General features: G+C 40.0%; 1 protein-coding gene and 1 long non-coding RNA gene across 5 annotated transcripts in view; one reads left to right on the top strand and one right to left on the bottom strand.

Annotated features, from left to right (window-relative positions):
• Window positions 1-26138, bottom strand: part of TRPS1 (transcriptional repressor GATA binding 1) — a 239541-nt gene extending 213403 nt beyond the window's left edge. For 2 of the 4 annotated variants that reach the window (XM_038174272.2, XM_072034379.1), the window contains exon 1: window positions 204-343. The gene's annotated coding sequence lies outside the window, so the exon portion shown is untranslated. Of the gene's footprint in view, window positions 1-203; window positions 344-26016 lie in introns of those variants that run through there. The other 2 variants (XM_072034373.1, XM_038174276.2) reach the window with 2 other exon arrangements.
• Window positions 800-3133, top strand: LOC110351768 (uncharacterized). Its single transcript, XR_002399577.4, has 2 exons — window positions 800-2512; window positions 2643-3133. It is a non-coding gene; the product is annotated as an uncharacterized lncRNA (long non-coding RNA).
• Window positions 26139-26461: the final 323 nt, after the last annotated feature.

Genomic DNA, 26461 nt, shown 5'->3' with positions numbered 1-26461 from the left:
TGAAGGGGGGGGCACCCTCGCTGCCCCCCCCGCCACACGCTGCCCCCCCAGCACACGCCCCCCCCTTCCTTCACCCCCCCCCCCCCCCCATCCTCCGCGCCGCCCCCTCCCGGCCCCGCCGCGCACCCCCCCTCCAACCTCCCCCCCCCCACACACGTCTTCCCCGGCTTTTTAATTTTTAATTTTTTTTTTTTTTTTTTTACCTGTTGATCGACCGCCAGCAGCAGCCCCGGCAGCCTGGAAGATGGTGGAGCCGCGGCGCGAGCCATGAACCGTCTCCTGCTGCCGGCGGAGTTGGCCGCGGATTATGTGGCGGTGGCCGGCGGCGGGGGGGGACGGGGGGGGACGGGACACGGGGAGGGCGGGCGGGCGGGGGGCCGCGGCGCTGCCGCTGCTGCTGCCGCTGCTGCCGCTGCCGCTGCCTCCCCCCCTCGGCCCCGCGCCGCGGGGAGGGGGCGACGGGGCCGGCGGTACCGGGGGGTGAGGGGGGGGAGGTGGGGGGGGGGGGGGGCGGGAGCACCGAGAGGGGGGGGATTTGGGGAGAGGGGAGGGAGTTTAGGGGACGTGGAGGGGGGGGGTCGCGGGCCGGGTCACGGCGCGGCGGCGGCGAGGCGTCGGCCTGCGAGCGCGGGTCGGCCGCCGCGTTATCAGGGGCTGTTATCGCTTGTCAGGACCTCCGTCTCCCCGCATTACGTCAGTTTCAAGACACCGACACTATTAATATCAAAGGAGCCTTCGCGGAGGAAAGCGCCACCCCAGACGGAGCGCCCTTAAAGAGACAGCGCAGGCGGCCCCGCCGCGCCGCCCCCCCCTTCCCCTCACACGCAGCCCCCCCTCAGGGCCGGGCCGGGCCGGGCCGGGCTCCCCCGGGGGCGGCCATGAGCGGGGAGCGGGCCGGGCCGCCGAGGCTTTGGCCGAGTTGGGTGTCTGAGGAGCAGCCCGCAGGCCACAGCCGCATCCCCAGCGCGGCCCCCGCGAGGTTTTGGTGCCTTTTTTTTTTTTTCTTTTCTTTTTATCGATCGCATTGATCGCTGCTGTACGGATTTTGAAAAGTCACCAACACCGCCACCGCCTCACAGCACCCCCAGCACCTCACAAAAATGACAACGACACCACCAGCACCACCTCCGAGCCGCTGCCCACCCGCGGGACAGGGCACGGGGGGGATGCCTGGGGGGCTCTGCTCGCCCCTCTCCCCCTGCTGTACCAGACAGACAGACGGACACTTCCCAGTCCTCCGCTGAACGTGCCCCGTGGGTGCCTTCTCGTTAACACCAAGCACAAATTAGGTCTCGAGCTGCCCTGGAGAAGACCCTTACAACTGCCCTCTCTGCTCTCAGCCTCTCCGACTCAAAACGCGCCGCTTTCTCCCCTGCCACAAATTGCCAGGAGTCTGTATGTCGGAGTAAAAAACTCCGAGGAGAAGCAGTACGTGAAAGGTTCCCCTGAAAGGGTTTAAAACCCCAAATATAGTAGGCGTTAAAAACTATGTAAACATTTGTTGGGCATTTGGACACAATTTTTTCTGCACTTAGGTGACTTTATATGGCGAGTTTTTTCCTCCCGTGCAAGTCGCTTTGAACTGATTTCACATTAAAACACAAGTGTTCTGGTCGCTCGCAACTAGTAACACATTATTCAAATGAGGAGCTGGAAAAGAGTTAAATCATTACGATTTAAGTTAGAGACAAAGCTGTTTCCCCCAAAATGCTTGAAATGACATAACATTTTCCTCACATTTTCCCTCCCAAATACATAGCTATAAGGCATAAAACCTTCAGAGATACACGCTGACGCAAATGAAACCCTCCCGTAAAGCGTATGGCGTTTTCAGTCCCCTCTCCAAGCTTAAACATTCTTCATATATGTTTAGGATAATCTACTGGCAGATTTGTAAAGTAATTGCTCATGTAAATCACCCAGCAACACATTTCCCCCTTAAGTTCTTTTGTAGGATTGTCTGATAAAGCGCTTTATGAATAGCAAAGCAATAATTCACATGCAAGAGGTGAGCCTGTCATGTTGCAAATGGAAGGTAGCAGAGTTGCAGGCTGCGGCGCACGGTGGGATCCCAGAGCCCAGGAGGGGAGCACTGACAGGGTCTGTGTGGGACCCCCTCCCTCTGCGCCCAGCAGCACACGGACAGTGTGGAGCACTGGAGAAGTTTATGACGGAAAGTGGAGGAAAGTAGCACCAGAATTTAAAGTTTGCTTTAGCAGCGGGGCCATATGCCGTAGCACCTCACTCACATGCGCAGGGAGAATGTTTCCTGACTTCATAACCCTCTACTTTTTCTCAGGCTGGAAGTGCCATAGCAGAACTGCAGTCAGAGACGAACCGCTTTCAGGAACCTCAGTGAATGCAGAATTCGGACTAGTGAATACTTTTGTCCCATCTACACTGATTCAGACCTGTTCTTCTCTGCAGCTTAGGTTCTGCTGTTGCTGCCAAGCCAGACCAGAGTGGCTGTTCGCTCGGAGACGCCTTGCCTGTGAAGGGTTAAAATCAGCAGGTATTTTGTCTGATTACTTGGCTAAGCATCTTACAAGCAGGGCTCCAGTGGAAAATATTTAAACAAGGGTTATTCCCCTTTGCTTCTCTGCTCTAGTGAGACTTATTAACGTCTTTTTCTTTTAAAACAGGAAATGATGCCCCCCACACCTTAAATCTTCTCCAGCTTGCATGTGTGCCTGCAGTTCTCCTAGATTTTAGTCACATTATGACAGATAAAACACAGAGAAGATTGGTAACCATGAAAGTGCAGGTTTCAACACGTGGAAACCTTGATAATAAACACACCTTTTTTCACCTGTAGAACAATACGAGATATGTATTTGTAAAAGACATAAGCTTTTTGTGCACATGCTTTTAAAATGAAACCGCAGAAGCCATTCCTAAACAGAGATTAGAAAGACAAAACGTGTCTTCATAATTTCAAGTCGACGACTTTAATGAAATACTCTCAGGAAAAGTATGTTACAGTATCTTTGTAAAAAAAAAAAAAAGCTTGCATGATACGTTCTGCATTTCAAGTTAAAATAAAGCAGATCAAGAAGATGTCAATATCAATCTGTTTATATTCACCACAACAGAACTGTAGAGAACTTAATAAAAGCAAAAATATTTTCATAAACTTTTTCAGGCAAATTATTTATTTATGAAATAATTTATAAAGAAAATTTTTACCTCATGTCTTAGATACATCGCATATGCTTGTGATTGACACAATATGTTCAGGCTCAAAGGCCTGTACAGCCTTTTTTTTATTTTTATTTTTTTATCCTAGCAGGAATATTTCAAAACAACCAACTAATTCATGAAGTCATACAGTAATTGTTTGACAGTTGTTTCTAATATAGAAAAATAAGTTATGTATATTGTTTTCATTCAAATATTTGTTGATTTGTTGTTAGAATCCTTTGACGTTGACATGCCGCAAATTGCATTAGGAGAAATACTGAAGATTTATTTTCATTTATTATCTTCTGCTGTCAAACATTTGCAAAACCACTTAAAGCAAGTTTTATTTCGCTTTACTTGAATCTTATATTCTGCATGATAGTAGGTGGTTGCTGAAATAACAAGTCCGGCTTTCTGGGGTAGATAAGAACCGAGGAAGCGAAGGCAAAGCAGCAGCAAAGCAAGAAGATACAGAGAAAGTGCTGCTTTCACAGCGAGGCATGAACAAAGTAACTTCTAAATAATCCTCCATTTTTTTTTTACACTCAGGCACATTCTCCATTGAGGGAGAATACAGAGGCCCGTCACAGTCGCTTCTTGAAGGAAAACAGTATAACAGTCATTGTTTATCAAGATGACATAACATGCCATTTATGCCTTTATTGTTTAATGCAGTTTCTCTTTTCTTGTAGTTTACTCAGCGTAGATACAAAGAAGGATTAACAGTTAAGCATAAGCATACTTGTTTTACAATTTCAGCCTTTTAGTGCATAACTTACTTACTTAAAGTACTAGAGCCTATAATCACAATGATTTTACCTGATGGAACATGCATTTCAGAAATATAATCCAACTGTTTACCCTAACACGTCATAAATTGCAATTCTTTACAAAAACCTCAGAGATTGACATCCATTGCTCTTAAATGCCTGCTGCTTTAGCACACATCATCAAGAAAGTATTTCTGTATTATTCTCCCTCCAGTTGGTAGTATATCACATGAATTCTAAAGACCATTTTCTTTTACTGTCTTCAATAATGAGCATTTTGAGGAGCATTTAGTTATGTGTCTGAGGCACTCCAGCGTGAGTTTCTTGGGAATATAAACACGGCAACTTACAGAATTTCTGCAGACCCACTTCTTTTCCTTGCACAACTTTTGTCACATGAAATCATCAGGAAACTTTTGTTCCCTTTCTTACACGCTGCACAGAGTCAAGTTTCCAAACTTCAAGTTGTGCGCCAAAGGCAAAAAAAACTACCACTGATTTTAAAAGAAACGGGACTGGAGACCCTAATGATGTGGTTGAAACGTCTCTGAAAAGAGATTATGCGTTGTGATAGACAGGGCAGCGCTGAGAACAGCCAATGAAACAGCATGCAACAGAAGAGCTAATACCATGGCATGATCCCAGATTCAGCAGATGTTTTCTAGGGGGATTGGATATCTGGTAATGGGAAATGGAACCTTTCTCTTCTCTGTCACCGTTTTTAACGCAGGCCAGTAGTGATGGAAAGGCAATAATATCTGATGCTTCTTTGGTAGCTTTCTCCACTGCGTGGTAGGAACCTGTCCTCCTGGCTGGACCACACCAGGGCTGTCTGGGGCTCCCCAGCACCCTGGTGGCACTGCTGGCCCAAGGGCCTTTTTGGGAAATGCCTGGAAACCCTCTTTCCCTGGGAGCGGTCTCCTGGGGAGGGATGCGGAACACCGGCTGGGCATGGGCTGCTCCTGCTAATGGCGTGTCTGCAGATAGTTAAATAACTCTGGCAGCCGCAAAAGATAATTTATCACTTTACACTATCGTAAAATCTACTAGAAAATTAAAAATGCTAAAACACCAGACTCCTTGAAATCATTTACATGCAGGAATCCACATAATTGTATAGATTTTGATCTTAAAAATGCTATATAAAAGGCATTCATCCAAAGCTCTGAAAAACCTCACATGCACATACACATACATATGGAGTAATATATAATGAGTCTTTCCCAACAAATATCAATAAAAGAAGTGGCAGCCTTTCTTCCCACATTCCAACCGCAAGTTCAGCAAATCAAAACAACCTGAGCCCCCTGTCCTGTCATCACCCCCAACCAGACAGAGCCACTACCTCTCACTGCCTCAATTCCACGCTCAGCTTCCCTCCAGCACTTCTGGGAAGGCTAATCTGGATCAAGTGCATTGAAGTCAATGGGAAAAAAAAAAAAAAGAAGCTATAAATGAGTTCAGGAATCTTTACATTAGGTCCTACATGCAAATGCTTTTCTTTCCTATTCATAAGGCTTGTAGTTATGAAATTGTAGTGTTCTGGATATAATATTAAATCTCACTACAATATCTTCTAATATAAAGCAACGATTCCATACAATCAAGGTGTTTGTCTCAAAAGGAGTTTTCTTTCATTTGATTTCCCGTAAATAGCTTTTTCTTTTCCATTTATGATTTTTCACCACACTCAAATCTTTATTTTAATGTGACAGACTACAAGCAACAAGTTTTTATTGCAGAAAAGATTTATTTACATAGCTGCTGATGTGAGGTCTCAGATTAAGTTTAGGAAAAGGAAATATCTTTCATATTGCAAAAAACTGCATTTTCCTCCCCAATATGAACATTAAATGCCTGCCCACAGAATGGCCTAGGAGGTGCAATAGATGCTATTGAGAATCTCAGACACCCGTTGCATTGGCAAAATTGCCAAGATGCTCTTGTTATTTTCAACTGGGGGGGAGGAGAAGGTGCTGCCAAAATTGGTGGGGTGAAAAGGGGCAAAATCAGACAATAGAGGTAAATACCAGAATGTAGCACATGGTCTTTAGTGGTCTCTACCAGCCTCCTGTGAAACACTTTAAAACACACGCACAAGGACACACAAAGAGCTACCTTCATCCAGACTAATACATCTAACTTTCAAGGTGTACGGTGCTTTGTGTAAGGAAGAGCTTAACCTTAATCCGGCTTTACCCTCTGTATCATGAAATCAGTCCATCTTGCAAAGAGGTCATCTGATGGACCTCTGCGTGCCAGGCATGGTTGCTGATAGGCAGAAATTTGCCTTGCTTCTGAGACCAGGGGGATTTGGGGAGCAAAAGGAAGAAAGGTCAGTGTGTTCCTACATTTGGAGACTGCATAATTCTCCAGTAGTCTACGGGATTGTTAAAACTTGCTCCTCATCTAGACAACTCAACAGAGCTTTCTAGCTTGAGTGAGAAGTGCGCTCTGACCCGCTTTTTGTCTGGCCTCTACATAAGAAAAATTTCACATCCACAAATCTGAAATTTAAATACGATGCCTCTTGTAATGCTTAGTCTTTGGAAACAGGTAACCTAATAAGAATGCTGCCTTGGTTAACTCTAAGGCCTGTTGACACCAAGATGAAAATAACCCACGTCCTTTCGTTGTGAAATGGCAGTGCCATTGTCTTTGTTGAAAAACATGAAACAAGTGCAGGCATCCTTTAAATTTATTTAAGACTTTAATTTTCTCAGTGGTTATCAGTCTTGAAACAGGTTTTCTTTGGCAATAGTCATTCCTTTTGGGAAGAGCACATAACCCTACAAAAGTGGCAGCAGACTTAGGTCAGTTGGTTCTGCTCTCTCACTGGGAATTCTCATTTCAGCCCATACCTTCATGACCTGCATCACATGCCCATACACACAGTTTTACAGAGCACAGAGTGAATCAGGCAAAAATAATGCTGATGGATCAGCGTTTGTTTCCTCTTGGGATCTTGATGTGGTGAGGTGCAGATCATGACCCAGAAAACCTGTGTGTCCCTGTCTTGTTCAATGCCTGGACAATCTGATCCCACACAGGGCAAAAATACTCTCTAATTTTTTTCCTCCTTCCTGACTCCACTGCTTTTAGTTCCTTTCATTGCTCACATAAAACAGACAGTTACCTTATGACACACTAAAATATTTATGCATTACACTTCTTATTTAACAATGGCCAGAAATGCCCTTGATGGGCTGGTGAAAAACCTGGATGGTTTTGCCAATTTTGCTGCATATATATATATATATATATATATATATATATATTTTTTTTTTTTTCCCAGTGGGAGTTTGATTGAATAGAATGCAAAAGAACAAAACAAGAAAAAAACAAAAAACAAAAAACAATTCAAGCCAAGTAACTCATCCCTGTCAAAACCCTTCCCCCTCACTTTTTTAGCATTGCAAAATAGACACTGATATTATTGACATTAACATAGACATTGAACTGAGAATCATCAGCTATTTTTAAATAAAGGAAATAAAGCTACGTACTACATTATGACTAATGTATGGAAGAGTCACTCATACAATGGCATGTAAATAAAACATTTGTGATTAATAGCTTTATATTTATGGAAAGAGGCATCTTTTTGAATGACTGGTGTGTATGATATGGGTAGAAAATAATCTGGACTATTTAGGAATCAAAGTGGTAAAATGAAATAAAAATAATATGAAAGATGTATCTAAGGAAGGGCTAAGTGACCTTCATGAGCCCTTAGTCACAGAAGCCAGAGTGGCTTCCATATTGGAAGCATCCCTAAAGGTAATTGTACTGGTGCCCTATTTCTCCTTGTCAGGAGCTAGAGGCAGCCCAACAAGCAAGCAAGAGGTGCAGTGAGCAAGCTGCATACTGTGATGCAAATTCAGATGAGCCAGCGCAGCGCACTGAAAAATGAACTATTTCTTAATGAATGCAGGTAACAACACACAGAAGGAATCCACACCAGGGATGGGGTATGCAGTCTCAAGAGCAGGCATAAAAGAGCCTGGTAAGTATAATCCAGGAGTGGGGGAAAAAAAAAAAAAAAAAGAGAGAGAGAGAGAGAGAGAGAGAGCTTGAGAGAACAGTTTTTTGGAATTCTCCATGTTACTTTTGTTTTATTTGACTTTTTCAGGCCTAGGTGAGGGTGAGAATCAAAAGATGGGGCCCAAGTATGGAAATGGAATTGACTGCCTGAAATAAGCTCAGAAGGGTAGCTATTGGGGCTGCTAATTATGACAAGCAGCCCAACGAGGCTGTCAAGCAGAGAGAAGTAGACAGAAGGATGCATCAGACAGATAAAGCAGCACCTCTCCTATGATAAGCTTCAAGTACCATTCAGACTCTTAAAGAGATGCATTTTAACACAATCTGCGTAAAGGACTAAGTCCTTTTTTCCCTACCTCCACAATGCCATTACTAGAGATGTGCAAGCATTAGAAGAAAAAAAGGCTACTTGGGAAGGGCTCATGCATAGCAAATTTGTTTTCCCCCTTCCCCATCAACTCTGTAATTACAACCATTCAGACAAAGCTGGTTTTCCCAGTAGGACTGGCTGAAAACGCAGTTCATTTACATGGCCTAATTGGGCTTTTTTGGCCAAGGTTGTTCTATACACTGACACTAGAACTAGGTACTTAACATTGAAAAATACATTATTGTGGTATTCAAGTTAAGGATTTCATTACTTTGAAGTTAGGAAATTCAGAGTGAAGGTGTCTCCTTTAACATCAGTGCTTCTGTAGTATGTATATGCATAAGAATAATATTGGCAATTATATTGGCCCCAAACAGTTAAGAGTCTGTGAAGTAAAAAGGCAGTCATTTTTCTTCTTTCTCCCTGTAAGAAGTAAAATAGAATTTGGATATTTATGTAGATGGATATGCTGTTACATGAAATGTTGGATGTATAGTCCTGTGGCCTTCAGATATTAGTACAGTGAATAGATCAGCTGATTTGAAAAGATAATTTTACTACAGAATAAATTTTTAGGAAAAAAAATCAGCTTATTTTGTATTCTACTATTTGAATTATGTAAGAGTTGGTTATTTTTATCTTTTCTTATTTCTTTTGTAACTATCTTGCCTCCCTCAGCAAAATACACTGTTCATGAATATGTATCTTGTAACCTTTCCTAAGCCAAGTGCACGGGTTTAGTTTCAGCTTCCATATTGTACATGTCCTCTACAGTCAAAGAGGTTTTGCAAAGTCATCACTGCAAACTCAAGCCATGTCTAGAAAGAAAATTTACATAAATATTTCACCAGGCCTTAGTATAGACAAGGTTCCTGCAGCTGAACCTGTTTTTCAGCATGTTTAATTGCCACATTAATTAGAACATGAGGGCTCAAATCCACAAAGATATTTGGGTGCCTAATTCTCATTAAATTCAATTGAGAGATGGCACTTACATCCCTTTATGGATGTAGAAGACACAGAAACCTCAAGAATCTTATCTGTTCTAAAACTCCCAGACAAATACTGCTATCAGCTTCTTCAGAACAACAGGAATTTTATTGTAGTTCCTGATGAAGGTACCTCTTAAGTACAGGAAATGATATGATAACAATGGAGGCTGCGTTTGTTTCTCACCTCATTTCCAGCCATCCAGCCCTTTCAAACTTCAGGAAGTTGCCAGATCATGGGGTAGGAAACTCAAAAAGAAAAACAAGATGTTCTCTGTTGACCATCAGGAATTAAGCTGGCAGGTTTTGCTCTTTTGTGGCATGATATAAAAACCGACTGTTAGTGAGACAACCATGGCTCCACATTCCTACGTAATCTCCAGACGTAAACAAAAATTGTGATCACACCTCCAGACATGAGACCCCAAGACCAAATTTTCGGGACCCTCGTGTGACTTGTCCATGTATGGGATGATGTCCAAAGGCTGGAGCTGCCATGCTCTACTCCTCCCAGCCACACATCCCTACGCCTTTGCTCATGCTGTACCAGAACTCATGCAACTGGCTGTAAGCCAGAAAAGGGAACTGGTCCAGTTGAAAATGTCTTTTTAAAATCTCTTTCATTCTTTGACAGTTCAAAAATACAGTATCTGGGACAGGGAGAAGGGTGAGACTTCCTTCTTTTGATAGGAGTTGTTTTAAAATTGTCATGAAACAGCCAACCTTTGGAGGCTTGTCTCCAGAGCCACCTGACTACCATCAACTGCCCTGTGAAGGAGTTTCTCTCTCCCTTCATCTTTAGCAACTGAAAAAGCCCAGCCTCTTAGTTTAAGCAACTGGGGATGTTTCTTATGTGATATGAATACACACCCAGAGTTACACGATTAATCACAATCTCCCCACCTCTCTGCTTTAAAATGTCAGTCTTAGCTTTGCCTTGATATGCTGTCTAACTGTAATGACGCTTGCTAAATAAACGTTAAAAATAAGGAAGTTATATTTCACAAAGGTAGAGCTTAAAGCCAGAAGGAACCATTACAAACTCTACTTTGCCTTCCTGCATAATTCTGGCTACAAAATGCTCAATACTCACTGTGCCAAGGCTATAACTGCAGTGTGGAGATAGTATATCTTTCTGAAGGTGTCTGTCTTGATTTAAAGACTTCCAATGATGAAGGATTCACTGCACTCCTAGGTAAGCTGTTCCAGCGTTTAATTAACATCACTCTTAAAATTGTCCCAACTTCAGCTAAGATAACTTCAGCTTCCCATTTTGTTTTGTTTTGTTTACCTTATTTTATTTTAAAGATCTATTTTAGCCAAATAAGACTCTATGCTTCATCTATGGACATGTAGCCCATAACCTCATTGTCAATTACCCTTCTTTCCCATAAACCAAGGAGAAGAAGTTTCCTGGATAATTTCAGTTACTTTTTTTATGAGTCTTTCATCATTCATCGAAATACTTTTTGAAGTAGAGGCACTACAACTGGTCAAAGGTTTGAGTTATTGTTAGCTTTCAAACTTTAGTGCTATTCTATATTTCAAAGTATATGACATTCACATGTCACTAATATAAATATAAAATATCTAAGCAAGTACTCTTTTTTATTTTAGACACATTTGTAGATCAACAGTTAGGATTTCAGAGTCACTTCTCACTATTTGTAGAAAATTGCTTTGTACTTTTCCTTTCCTTTCCTTTCCTTTCCTTTCCTTTCCTTTCCTTTCCTTTCCTTTCCTTTCCTTTCCTTTCCTTTCCTTTCCTTTCCTTTCCTTTCCTTTCCTTTCCTTTCCTTTCCTTTCCTTTCCTTTCCTTTCCTTTCCTTTCCTTTCCTTTCCTTTCCTTTCCTTTCCTTTCCTTTATACAAAGCTTTATGTGATTTTTTTTCTTTGACTTATGTGTTGAAATTGGAAGAAAATCTGTCCTGACTTTGAAAGTTACTGAAATAAGCACAACATACTTCATCCTCAGACTTCTCATGGCAAAACTCACTCCAGTCTAATTTACTAGAGATCCTCAGAAATAAAGGATTTCCTTTCTAATGGAAAGAAATAATCAGTCATTAGTAGTAGTTTCTGTCATAAGCCTGAGCGGCAATGTCACTAAATAGTACAGAGCCACATTTTTTACTATCTATTATTACTTGGGCTTTAACAAGAAGATCCTAGGTTGGATTCTGCCTGCTGAGACATCAAGTTATAATCTTTCATATGAAGCCACACTACTCACAATTCCCAGGATAAGACAAATCTGCAGACACTAACTAGGTTAGTGGCTATTACACTCTGCATTTAATCTTGGACATGATAGATAAGCAGGTGGGAGTGGGACTAGGGGAAAGATTTGAAGAGTAAATGAAACTGTTCCTCTAAGATAATAACAAACATCTTACAGCATCCTGAACATCTTCGTTATTACTCAAGCCAAAGGGAGTTGAAACAATTTATCCCTTTGAAGGAGCAAAAGGTAAGGTTTGCACAGCAAGTCTCACAAGAGCTTCTAAGCTTAATCGGGCACACGGTGGAAAATATAAATGAGGAGTGGGAAACCAGGCTGGGCAACACTTTGCTGCAGCGAGGGGAGGTCAGCAGCTGCCCGTGGCACTATCAGGGCACTACATGTTGCAGTGTGTGGCAGTGCCTGTTTGGTGGAGACCAAACTTGCTCCTCCTCTGTGTGAACACGAGGTGCTTCATGGACTGTCTGGCAGTTTGTGCACTGCTGTCAGCAGATCACCACATCTTGCTGCGCTGACTGCCGGTGCTCGCAGTGCAGGTAACCCAGGTGTCAGGATTATGTCAGGATCCCAGCTGTTCACAAAGCTCGCAGACCTGTGCTTGTAGGCTTCCAACATCTAGCTGCCAACAGAGATGTGCCACAGCATGAAACTTCATCTGTGGGTGGCACAGAAACCACAAGCATATCACTGTGCCACTGGGTCTTGTTCCAGGCCTCTGCCACCTCTACAATTTGAGGCTGATTAAGGAATCAGTCTTGGACCTATGCTTGCACCAAGAGGCTTGTGAGGTGCAGACTGATGAATATTTCTAGTTCTTCATGCTTTCCCGGAGAGCATGGTAGCTACTTTTGCTCCAGTTTGAAAGCACTGGAAATTGAAGGCATTTGGCACTTTTGAGGTCTTATTGAGGACAAGATGTGGAGTGGCTGGCCATTTGCAAGCCATGTGTGTCTGCCATAGAGCACATGAGCCCAGAAGGTGTTTGAGTGTTCAGGCAATGGAGGGAAGCATAAAGACAAGGGACAAAGTGAACAACACTTCCAGTGAGCAGATACAGATGTCTGTGTCTGTGTGCACATTGATACGGTTGCACATTTGGTGGCACGTTCACTTCCACACTTTTCTGCTTTCTTTGTTTTGTTTGATTGTTTGGGCAAATATCATAAACAACTTAAAAATTTGAATTGTTTAAATATGTCAAATACAAATGTGACTTATTTTAAACAATGTGTTTCAACCAGCTCTTTCACATTAAAAGGCATATTTTCTCTCACAACCTGCTTAAAGCAAAACAAAAAGCTAAGTTACAGCTCCTTGCAAACAATGAAGGCAATAAATACAGTAAATTACTGTTTTATGTGAGACAATATACTAATGCTAACTGAAGCAATGGAATTAGAAAACAAACTCCCTCTGGGAACAATTCTCACACCCCTGTTTTAGAAGGAAGCAGAGTTTACTCGTAAATAATTTAATACATTTACTCCTGCTAGACTGGACTGACAGGTCTTCCATATACCGGAGCTTTGTTTCTCTGATAATTGCAAACTTTTAAACTGAGAAAGTTATCAACTAAGAAACTCTGCATGGTCATTGTAGGACTGTCTAGGAACATATAGATGTATATAGCATGGGATTACTGAATTTTGTCATCACACAGATCCCCGTTTAGTTAAAATATTCCTTCAGACCTACTTGTCCTGTTTGTTAGTATGTAAATAAAACCCCTTTCAAGGTCCTATGACAATCCCTTAGCAACTGCAACCATTGCTTACATGGACAAGCAATACAAGGGAAAAGACATTATTATTTGATTTTAATGTAGTTTAGCAACTAGAAGAAAAGAGGAGACAAACCAGCTGACTCTGTAAGCACAGAGTGATAACCTCCACTGCACAGATCCACAAAAGAATCAGAAAAGCAGAAACAAAAGTGTATAAATTGTGATCCCTGTTACTTGCTGTAGAAAGCTACATCATAAAATAGTGGACTTCACTCTTATATTTGTAACACTTCTTCTTTATGTCTACTTTTCATACCATTTTCTATTTGCTTTACCCACACTGTTGATATATCCTCTCTCAACTACATAAATAGATTGGATTCAGAGTTTATCAAATGTTCTCTTTTTGGCGCTTGGAGTACAGAACTATCAAAATCAATGGGTTCTTCTAAACCCCTTCTTTTTTACTTAATCTTTCTACATTAACAACTCTAATGCATCTTCGTATGCATGTTATATACCACCTAGTGCTAACTGGACCCTTCATTTTGGCTTTCCTTTCCACAGACAACTAACTCTCAGGCATCAGGGCTACCCACAGATTTCCTAAGACCCAAGCAGAAGGGAACTTTGACACAAGTAGCTTGACACAGAGATGAAGAGCAAGAATTTTGGCACTGATTTTTCCCAGAGATTATTGTTCACAGTTGTTTATTCCCTGAACAGTCAGGGCCAATCTTGGAGACCATAGGCACAGATTTGTCAATATTTCAGAGCCTCCTCTAATCTAATTTGTCACTGTGCGAGACTGCTATTTAGACTGGTCACTAAGTAGCTGCAAGCCTCACTCCAACCTCAGGAGACGAAACCATTAGAAGTGTTGTGAAATAGCTGAGTAACCGTAGCACAGGGGGAGGCCAGTATTCCCGGCACAGCTCGAAGACTTACTCTTCCTGTGGAGCTCTCCCAACCGCTCCCACTGATGCAGGAGTTGCCACTCTCCTTTTGCTGCTTACTGCAACCGAGTGAGCTGGAGGAAGATCTGATGCTGCTGCCCTTGCTGCTGCAACCCTCCCACGAATTCCAGCAGGGAAGACAGTGAAAATTATCTGGGAATGAGCTGAATCAGCTTCTTTTGTCGGCGCCTTGGCCGCACCCGCATTGTGGCCAGTTCCACCCAGCACTCATCAGCTTCTGAGCAGGAACTGGGGAAGGCTTGTGTGTTTGTGGGCTTCCCTCTGTGCTGGGAGGGTGATAACCAGGGAGGGTGTCCAGGAGTGAAAAGGCTAAACTTAGGTCTCTGCCTTGGGTTCCTCATGGGCAAAGATTGGATCTCACCACCTCCATGAGTACTGGAATAGTTTTGTAAAAGTCTTCACTAGAGAGACAGTTATAAGGCACTCATTCTGCTCTCTTCAGGAGTAACAGGAAACTGTCTAGTGGCTGTTAGCACAGGAGGTCCCAGACTTGTTCATTCCTTGGTCAGTGGTCATGTGCCTCATTCTTCTAAAGACTGGGAGAAATGCACAAACCTCAACTCAATAATTTTGGGATTCTCCTCTGTGTCATCCCAGCAGCTGGTGACCCCTACCTTTTCCATTTATAAATTTGTGTTGTTTGACTGTGATCCAGAACCATAACCATATGTGACCATGATCTCAGAAAACCTGGAGCACACACACCTGATCTAATCTCAATTTCTTAATATATATATATATATTTTTTTTAATTAAGAGTGAATGGTGGATGCATTTCTTTTGGACACTCATCTCAAGTTTGTTACACACAGAATCTCAAGTTTGCTACACCAGTTCAGCAGCTATCACCATTTTCAAGTTGCAATATCTTTATCTCTGGTGCCCCACCCCAACAGGATTTGTACACAGTCTTTCAGAGGGCAGGAACAGGTATCTGCACTCAGGAGTGCTCAGGGTAGCAAGGGCCATGCAGCACTGAACGTCAAATAAAACAGCAACAGCATGTTGAATAACTGGTTTGTTTTCTTTGCTTCACATAGATTAATTTAAGTAGATCATCACCCTAATATTATAGTATTGTTTCCTAGAAATGTACTAGAACGGGAACGTTTACGGTGTCCCACTGATAAAAACATTCCTACCTCTGTCAAACAGAGTACGCTGCTGCCACTAATGTTTTGCCTTGTGCCTTATTTAACTGAGTGGTGAAACTGAAATTGAATAGAGAAGTGGTTTGGTTAGACTTACTCTAATTTTGTATTTTTTTTTTTTTTTTTTTTTTTTTTTTTGAGTGAGGTGCTCAAGGATTTTTCATCTCACAGAAAGAAATAACCTACCAGAGTTTCACAGAGGAGCACTGTGATGTGGCTGTCTGATATATGCAATCCTATGTTAAAGAGACTTTTGAAAGGGTTCCTGCTGCTATTTACTGCGTGTCAAATTATGTATATGTGTTTATCCAGAGAACAACATGTGAGTTTGCCTATAATCATTGCAGCTAATATTATTATACCTCCAAGAGTAGATGTAAACATTTCTCAATACATTTTCAATGTGTTTACTTTGTTTATGTGAATGTACTTCCTGTATAATTATGGGCATTTTGATCCCAGGAGTACCTATGGGCTTACATTTACAGATAAACTTAGTCTCATTGTTGTTGTTGTTGTTTTGTTTTGTTTTGTTTTGTTTTTCCCCAAAACTGAAACATCAGCCAGTATATTTTTTCATATGTGGGAAAGGAAACATTTTAAATGTGAAAAAGTGATTATACAACAACAAAAGGTAGCAATCTGGGCTTGAATCTCAAAACTCTAGAGACACACACTAGAAATTATAAAACAATTGTTTTCAAACTGATAACTCTAACCCATCCACCTAAGTCCTTCCGATATATGCCTGAATTAGGGAGTTAATTTTTTATATAACAGACTTGTCTCAACAATACTAATTTTCCCTCTCTCTTGCCCCTTTCAAGAGTCAAAGACACAAAAGCACAAGTCAGCTATGGACGTTTAACCTGGAAATATTCAAATTTGTGCATCTAGGATAATATATTCCTAGAATTTAAGCACAGCATGAAATAAGTGTTTGTCTAATATACAATGGCAACACAGGCTTAAGTATTTTTTCTGATTTAATTCTTGCTTCATCTCCAACAGCTGTGGTTTAGTAAAGCGTCCAACCCTGATAAAAGTAATTCCTGTGATAGAAGCTGCACCACAACACTTGGCACTTTGTTCTAATGTTAAAAACGTGTTCCATATTTCTCATGGAATTTGTTTAGCTTCTCCTTCCAGCCATTAGATCGTGTTATGTCTGCTCAACTGAGAAACCCTTTATTATCAAATTTTGTTCCCATCTGTATATATATATTTGTATCAAATCAGATCTTTTATGTTCTCCCATATATCTAAATACCCCAAGCTCTTCTTCTCTCCACTAAATCATGAACAGCAGAACTGGACACAGTAATTCCAGTGCAGTGGTAATTTAACCTCAGGAAACAAAGGTTTCCAAAATGTCTTTCTGACTGTAACATCACTGTCCCAACTTACATTAAGCTGACTATCCAACTCAACAACTTTTTTTTTTTTTTTTTTTCAGACCATGACCTCAATTCTTTATGGATTGCTTTCCCTGTTCTTGTGTTCACAACATTACATTTTCCCATCCTGAAATACTTTAGTTCACCACAACTAGCTTACTAGGTCATTTCATACCTATGGCCTCTCTTCTGTGCTATTTATCTTCTTTCCAATCTTTGCACCATCTACAATGTGCAACTTTTATATCCCACCCAAGAAATTGATAAAAGCATTATAAACAGAAGGCCTGTTAACTGATAGTTGCAAAGACTCAGTAGAATCAGAGTTGTTTGATTTGTTAGTATAGTATTAGCTTTATTCTAGTCTTTTCTTTCCCCAGTGTTCACTAACTCTTTTATAGTTATTATATGTGTTAATTGGACTTGGGGATTTTAAAATGTCTAATTCTGGCAGCTCTGTTTATCATCCTTCATCACCCTTAAAGCAGAAAGTGTTCCATTAATATATAACACTATTACATATTTTTCCTTCATACATAAACCATACACAATTATTTAGCACTTTTGCTCTTTTTCCCTTTTCTCATCTTGTTAGTAATCAGTCAAAACAGTCATTTTTATTCCATTTGCCCTTGAAACTCCTAACACATTCTTTTAGCTACACTTAACTGTGCTGACACTTTTTTTTACTTTTATTTTTTATTTTTTGCTACAGTTTATTTAGACAGTTTTTGATACAGACATGCTGGAAAACAATGAAGAGCATTTTATATTATCATAATCTTTACAGAAGATTAAGTTTCCCTTTAAGCCAGACTGTTTTTTAATCCTCTAGACTTCCTTTTCAGCTTGGAGAGTGGTGGAATCACTAGCAGATTCAACCAGTAGAATAGTTTCTGAAATAGTAGATCAACTTCTACTGCTTCTTCTGAATTCCCATGTGTATTGTTTTGTTTACTTCCACCCCCACCCCCCTTCACACACACCTGGATTGCTTTCCATGTAGAAACACATATGGTAGCAGAGACAAACCTAGGGAAGTACTAATGAAACAGAGGTATGATACCGAACATATAATTATATGTGAATTTGTAGTGTAGTACAGCAGTAAAAGAGGGTAACTGGCGGAAGTATCAACTATGCAAGGGGATGTATAGTGTAAGATTATTTCCCTATAGCTCTGGTCTGACCAGGGACAAATTATTATATTCAGTCTTGGGCACCTCCTTAGTAATTTAGAAGGAATTCAGAGAAGAGTGACAAAAGTGATTGCATACTGATCAAATACGACTGAGGCTACGGACACGTGAAAAGAGCTCAAGGCTTGAGCCTGGAGCAAATTGTACCATAGCATCTCCATACAAAGAAGCAAAGTGTGATTATATGTATACAGCACAATCTAGATGCATAACTCTGGACTACATATCTTCAGAGAGTTACATTTAAAAATTTATGTTAAAAGAATGTTCAGGTTGCAAAATCAAGCATTCAAGTGGTAGGAAATGCCTGCGCAATATTAGTTCAGTCCCTTTGTGAATATTCATGATGATACAGCCTGTAGCTGTATGATCCATCAGCAATGTATTTTTCCATACTCATATCCTGGCTCATGTTTACCTTCTCTTGTCTAATCCTTGCTTTGGTTTTCTCTCTCCCACAGTTCCTTCCTCCCCTATCTTTTATCCTCTTCCTCAGCCCCTGCATGAAACTTCTTCTGTTTGCACATAATTCTTGCTCCTTAGGCTGCTCTCTTTGATCTCACCTCTTCCTTATTCTGCTTTTCTCTAAGCATTTTCCACCTTCTCTATCCATCCACATTGGCCAGACCATTCTTCTCTACTTCCTAGAAACATCTTAGCAAAGGGAATGCTGAGAGCACAAAAAAATCCAATTTCCTGCTCTCACTCCTGATATTGAGGCCCCCAAACATGTGAACAGCTGTGAAAAAAGGTATAAAGTCTTTTTCTACCTTGTCAGTCCTTTTACAGCAAGCTCAGTCACTCAAGGCCAGGCACAGTTGCATCAGAGCTCTGACGTTGTTTTCTTGCTAAATTAAGACAGAAATTTTGAAGAATGTAATCAACTCTATTAAACCCATGTAAATAGTGGATTTATTTATTTATTTCTTTCCCAGAATTGTGGCAGGCAGGTATGACATGGGATGGCCAAAAGCATAGGCTTAATGCGAGTGGCGATCTTCCCCCTGAAACCAAATACACGGTGTCTGCTGCAAGGCCTGTGTCTGTTACAGCCTCTCAAGAGAAATTAATTCACTTTTTTTCTCCCTTGTAGCAGATTTTCTTCCCTTAATACCAGTCTCAGAGAAGGCTGACTTGTGCTGTTCAATAATTTCTAAAGAAATAATCTCAAAACATTCACATAGAGAGCAAAAATTCTGTCAAATGATCAAAGTTAGGCTTAGCAGCATGAAGCAAGACTTTATAACAAGAAGTGATGGGCAGCCGTAATTGTAGATGGGTCTAACAGGCCTACCTATAGTATTGACAGAAAAGCTGGCAACACAATGACTTAAGGGAAAACATAACACCCTACAAATATCTGGCAGGTAAAATGGAAAGGATGGACAGAAATTATTTAGGATTCCCTGAGTAGAAGTTACAGCATGAAACAGTGTTATGAAATAAGCTCATATGGGAACTAATGCAAACCCTTTAAATTATTTTCTGAGCAAAAATATTAAGTGTAGCATAGGGAATCATCTTGCTCTGGGAAGGAGTTGGGCTAAGATGATCTATTAGAATTTTTCCATTTCTTTCTTCTATAATTAATGGTAGAAGAAGACTTGCCAGTGACCAAAAAGAAAAAAAAAAAAAAAGATGGAAGTTCCCTCACCCTGTTCATTCAGCCCCTCTCTGTCTCATTAGGTGGAGACTCTGCTCTCCTTATGTATCAGATGAGTGAATGTATCAAGAAGATGAAGAAACATCTCCAGACGATAAAAGAATTGCAGACCCTAATGGTGTAGCTGGCAGCAAAAGGCAGCCAAGGCTCTTCCTGTAACTAAGGAAGGAACATTCAATGGAAATTCACATATGATAAGGTTAAAAAAAAATCAAGGCAAAACCTTTATTAGTCTGTAATTTATGCGGTCACTTGGGGGGGGTGGAGAGAGGGAAGAAGTCCAGCTGTATTTTAATGGCTGCGTTAGAAATGTACAGGATTACAGTTTACAGCTTTTATGCCGCTTCTACACCTTGTGGAGAAATATATTGCATACATTTTCAGTTACAATTTAAGGATTTAGCTTCTAATCTAATCTTCTAGGTGAAAGAGCCTTTAGTTCTCCACACCTACATTCTTTCGGATGGGTGAGGACAGCATGAAAAGTATCTCCTAAAAATTAATAACATATAGTCTGCTCAATTTTTCCATATTACCCTTTCCTTTCTTCCCAATCCTATAAGAGACCCTTACATTATGAAGGAAGTTAAATAGCCTTGGAGTGAAACAACTTACACATTCTCAAAGGAAATTGTTTCCTGATAGCAGGTTCCTTGATACCAACCACTGCAGGTGGAGACAAATACCTTTGGGGGATTAAATAGATTTCTAAATAACACCTGACATAATTCTTTCAAAAGACTGTACTCAATCATAGATGGCCAGTGTTCCTGATCTGATCAGATACATGATAAAAATTCCTTATGACCCAGAGCCACAAGACATTTAAGGCTTCTGTCAGAGAGCTGGTGGATGGGGAGACCCTAAGAGTAGTTTATGTTTGAGAGATGCCAATGGTTTCTCAAGTGTCCCAGGACTAGAGGGACTGGGCTCAGAATGGGTGATTTGTTGGTGTCAGGCACAGCTCAAATACAGCTCTTCCACAGAAGGCATTCAGATTATGTAGGAGGCTCCATGGTAGTACAGACACTATCAAGAAAACCAGAAAGCCCATGAATTGAAGTCATAATTGAATGTGAGAGAACTGCATACACATTGGGCATTAGAGTTTGGTTAGCCATCTACAAAACAATAGAATCATGGAACATTAAGGCTGGAAAAGACCTCCAAGATCATCTGGTCCAACCATCCCCCTACCAACAATATCACCCACTAAACCATGTCCCTAAGTGCCATGTCGAACCTGTAATGATAGAAATCCACTATTACAGTGGAATAGGAATTACATTTACAAATCTTGTTGTTTGAGATATTTAAAACTAATAGAGACAGACAAATAATAATTATGAAATTATAAATAATCTTGTTCTGGTTTAGAGATTGACAGAAGAGTATTAGAGGTTCACAGACCTTTTCCTCCCCTCCCAGCAGTTTTCAGCCTCAGTAGTGGCTGTAGTGGTGGGACTTAGTGGTATTTCTCGGTTTTGTGTTGTGCAACATGACGCTTGGAACAGGCCTGTGTATCACCAGTAGTAAATGCACCATAGGATTTTTCCTGCCTGAGTTCATATCATGTTCAGATTCATTATTAAACAACTGAACCTTTGAGAATTTTGGCTTGAAAGTCTTTGCTGTCTCAAATTCCATGTTTTTATTTTTTTTCTTATCTATGAGCTTTTCTTCTGTATTATTTAAACATACAGCTATGCATGCTAAAACTTTTCAATACATATTTCACTTGTACTTGTAACTGCCTCCCTCTTTGCCAAAAGTATTTCTTAAATCCACTTTCTTCCACAAAGTCTGTCATCTCTGATCTATAAAAAAATGCACATTATGTTAAGTCAGATTTATTAAAAAAAAAAAAAAAAAGCTTAGCTCTGAAATTAACACATATTCAGATCACCATATGCATAATCTGTATTTAAGGTCTGTCTACCACAAAAGTTGCATATTCAGAAACTGTGTGTTCCTGTTATCTTCTACACTGAGCTAAATAAATGTGATCCTAAAAAAAATATAGTTGCAAGAGCCAGAATCCTGAAGCTTGTACTGTATCTTCATTGAGGCAAAAATGAATGATATAAAAGAAGTTTTATAAGAATAAAGTAGAACATTGACTAGAAAATTGTGCCTTGGTATTTGCTCCCTTTGGGAATCATGAGAAGTGAGTGAAAATCCAGAGAGCAGTTCCAGGGAAGGAATAATTTTGGTTGGGGAAGGAGCAGGTTGGCCTCATGAAAGAGGAAAAGAAAGTTTGTAGCTCTCTGTTTTGCAGACCCTTTATCTTGTGGATAGCTGGTCTTCCTCGTCCCCAACACTGCTGCTCAGCAAGGCCTGCAGTAGCTGCTGTTGGCCAACAGCTGTGCTTCTAGAGTAGCAAATTCCCTAAAAATCATTACAAATAAAGGAGGACGAAGTGAAGACCTGGTGTATTCCTGGTTCAAGTCACTGATACCTTGGCAGTAAGCGCTGAAACTCCTAGCATTCCAACCACTTCTTAAAAGTCATCCCAGTTGAAACTGAGTCTTGGTAGTATGCTGTGATTGGTACAAGAATCTGAGTAGATGGACAGGAAACTGGTCAGGATTCTGCTCTTGGCTGTTTGGAGCAGGATTTCTCAGTATGTGGCCAGATAATAGGAGCTGTATTAGTATGTGAGGGAGAAAAGTAGACCTGCATAATAGTACGATTTTTTTTTTTTTTTTTTTTACATCAACAAATAAATCATAATATGAAGACAGCAAGCCCCAAAGGTCTTTTATTCAGGTGTTGTAAGTTTTAACAAAAAAAAAAAAAAGTAATTTATCTCAGGTAGACCCTGTTTAAAGAAAATGTTCTTGGAAGACAACTCAGCAAGCATATTTAACATTAATGGGATTGGGAAGAATAATTTATGTACATTAGAAAAAAGGAAGCCCAAAAAATCATAAGAACTGAACACAAGCCAACTGAAAATTATTTAGGATGTTGTACAAGTTACAACAGTACATTCCGTGACTTGTAGCCTAATATCAAATATCATGAGGAGTCTTTACAAAATTAAAGACCAGACACTGCTCAGCATGTTAGATCTGTGATGAATATGAATCTGTTCCACTCTCTTTTCAGCCCTGACCACCATTCCCATGCCAATTGACTGAAGTTAAACTATACAAATTAAATGCAAAATGAGAATGCAGTCAATAGTATGCATTCAAAAACAAGTACCTCCAGAAATGAACATAAGATTGCTTCTCTTCCTCATCTCAGATCCTCACCTACTACTTCTCTGCCATGTACCATGTAATATTAAATCTTGTCTCAGGCCATGGGGCAGTAGACTTATCCTTTATTTATCCATCAGAGATAGGTTCATCCACAGTGTAAAATTCACAGTAAGCTTAAATTTGTATTCTAATCCCATTTCAGAATGGCACTTTCCTCAACAAATAGTTCACTTGGCAATAATACAGCTTTTTGATATTTTTTTCCCTCAGAGAAAGTTGCCATTTCAAGGTACATTAGAGTATTAGACTCTGGTTTTAGAATAATAAATAAAAAAATGCTGAAACTGGCAAAGTTCAAAATGACACTTTTCTAACAGTGAAAGTAATCGTTGTGTGAACCAGATTGCCAAAGGATGTGGTAAATTTTCCATAATTAGTAATCTTTAGGTCAAGACTGGATATCTTATTAAAAGGAATATTCCAATTTTAATATGAATCTTTAGGCTCAGTGAATGAATATGCTGGCTAGAACTACACAGTCTAACTTATGTCGGAAAGCAGATATCATAGTGATTTTGTGTGGACTTAACATCTATGAAAAATAATAGCAATGGTAATAATAATAGCATTATTGCCAATTAAATACTCAAAGTTAGACTCCAGAATTCAGAGTCAGACTATTACTTAAGCATTTGATTTTCTAGGATACTAAAAGGCAAATAGCTTTTGATAGACTCTAACCGTGAACAATATCATATAGCAATGAGAATTCAAGAAAAAAAGGAGTTTTTCCACATCAATCTCTGGAAGAAAAAAAAAAAAGAGAAAAAAAAAGAGAGAGAGAGAGAGAGAGAGAAAATAAATAAAAAACTGATGAATGCGAGGGAATTCCAATTTCCAAATGCTGAGGAAGCAACTGTGAGCAGAGGAAAGAAAAATCAACTTCAATTTAATGAAAGTAGAAAGGATTCTTTTTTTATTACGCTTTTCTTCAGAGCTTGTAATTCACTAGAAAATCCACCTGGAACTTTTTTCATCACCGCCATTTATAAAATGATATTTTCTTAATGAAGACGATCTACCACAAGATGAGGACAAGGAAAGTTTTAGAACAAACTATCTCAGATAAAGTAGGAATGAGAGGTCCGTGGAGATCTAGACTGAGAGCGTTTGGACAGAAGTTTCAAAGGCAGTCATTGTTGGCCTAATGTTGTTCTCCTTTAAAATAGTGGAAAAACTGAGTGCTTTTTTTTTGAAATAATGTTCTTTAATGGAAGCAAAGCAAGGCCAGGGAGAAGTGCTTATGGTAATTGAACCTTTTGTGTCAACTACTAGAAAACTTTTCAAGTTTAATGGTGCAGTAATAGATGGCTATCGTCATTCCCAAAGCTTTTCTTTGTGATAATTATTATAAATCCCTACACTTTCCTGCAGTGAGGAGAATTTTTCTTGCTTCTTCGTTCATATGCTCTCATTGACTCAGGGAAAATGATCCTAGCCAGACAGTCAAAAGAAGCATAGGGTATCTGATGCCCTGTTCGTTTAATAGCTTGGAAAATAATTTAAAATAAAAACAATGAAGTGAGCACTTTAACATGCATTTTGACATCTCCTACAACTTTTATCAAAATCCTTTGAAATTTCAGAAAGAGACATTGTTATTATTTGAACTGTCTTATAAATTCATTTCCATTGTGATACATGTTGTTTAATCACTTAACACCAACCTGCTGTAAGTACTACTAGGCCGTTGTCTAATAAATTAATCCGAGTGAAACGTCCCTCAGACACAGGTGCCTGGGCTGGGCAAGGCACTAGGGCTCACACACTGCACTGCTTCATGTACCTGAGCTCACTATGTGATCTCTGTATCACACCACTGCGTACATCTTTAGTCCTCTTACAATATAAGCATAAAAAAGAGATGCACTAGGAGAAATGAACTGTTCCCATTCTCTTTTTACAAGCAGAGAGAGATGATAATAATTTGCAGAAGTGCTCATAACTATTATTATTTATTATTTGTACAGTGATAGCATCTATGAACAGAGTCTGTGGCAGAATCTGGAAACAGAATCTAGCTCTTGTGAGCACCAGTCAAGTGCCAAAACCACAAGTCCTTCCTTCCTCCCACACTGCATGTATTTGTAAAGAATTATGCTTTTTTGCAATTTTGTAACTGCTGCAGCTCTGTTAACCCCCCACCCCCCACAATATTCTGGTCTGTATTTGGTTTAGGAAATTACAGTTTTTAAGGATACTTTCATTACATACTTTTTTTTTTTTTTTTTTTTTTTTTTTTTTTTTCTCTAGATCAGTGTAATGCCTTCTCCTTTGAAAAAGCCGTGAATGAAGAAAAAGGAATTACCACACCACAGTTGTACATTCTCAACACTTTCTCATATGCACTTATCCACACATTCATATGCACGCAGTCACAAAACTCAATATGTAGAAATCATTGATTTCCAGGGCACTCTTGCAGCCTGTGACTGATCAAACACAGAAACCATTTAACCTCTCTCAGACATTGTAAATAAATACATGTAAGAGGAAGTGAGAAGAAAAAAAAAAAAAAAAAAAGGAACTAACAAAGTTTCAAACAATGGAGTCAAAGAAAAAAGCCTGAGTACAGTTTTTCACCTCCACAACAACAAAACGTGTGCCTTTTAACTTTCAGTCCTGCAGAAAGTATGGATCGCTCTGAATCCTACTCCCAAAGTTCACGGTGGTGAGAACGGGCATGAAAAGGGTTAAGTGAGCCATGATAGGAGGAGCCCTTCAGAGTCTGTTAAAAGATGTAAATAACTTTTGTGCTGAATGTGGCTCTGATTAAACAAAGCCATTATTATTAGCTTTTTAAAACTGTAAGTCTGAAATATAGACAGCAACTTGCCAAATAACAATGCCATGTCACTTGTTTCCTATTCTTCTCACTTTCATACTAATTCTAGCCTTTTCTCTGTCCATGTTATTCTCACTCTTAACTTTGGCCCTGTACTGATTAACCCAGTGGAGCCCAGATCCATGACTTGGCTTCTAGAGGCTACTGCAACATGAAGAGCATGTAACTACTGCTAATAATAGTCTACAGACACTTACCACTGGGCACGGTGCTTATTACGCCGAGTAGTCTCATTGAAGTCAATGACACTGCTTTCTTCCAGGAGTAGTTGCAGTGCAGTTAATGGCACTCTTCATAGTGTAAACACCACACCCTATGAAAGTGTTTAAAATATCAGGACTTTATAAGCTATTCTGGCCAGGTAATCTGTCTTTATTTGTTCTGCTGAGCATCCCACGTGATTATGACATGATGTATTACAAATTAGAAATGCAATAGCTTTGGTTGTAGGTTTTTTTTTTTTTTTTTGGTTGTTGTTTTTATAGTTGCTTTACTCTTAATAGAAAAATGTCAGTTCTGCTATAGCTAGATCACTATATGCCTTTTTCTTTAACTTATCTATGTGTCATTAAGTGCATGTTCCAATCAGGCCAAACTCAGAAAAACATAGTTGGACTATTATATATGGTTAAATGCTTCAAG

This window comes from Anas platyrhynchos, chromosome 2 (assembly GCF_047663525.1).
Source record: "Anas platyrhynchos isolate ZD024472 breed Pekin duck chromosome 2, IASCAAS_PekinDuck_T2T, whole genome shotgun sequence".
Taxonomy (NCBI): domain Eukaryota; kingdom Metazoa; phylum Chordata; class Aves; order Anseriformes; family Anatidae; genus Anas; species Anas platyrhynchos.
Note: the sequence above shows the minus strand (reverse complement) of the source record. Positions and strands in the feature narration are given on the sequence as shown.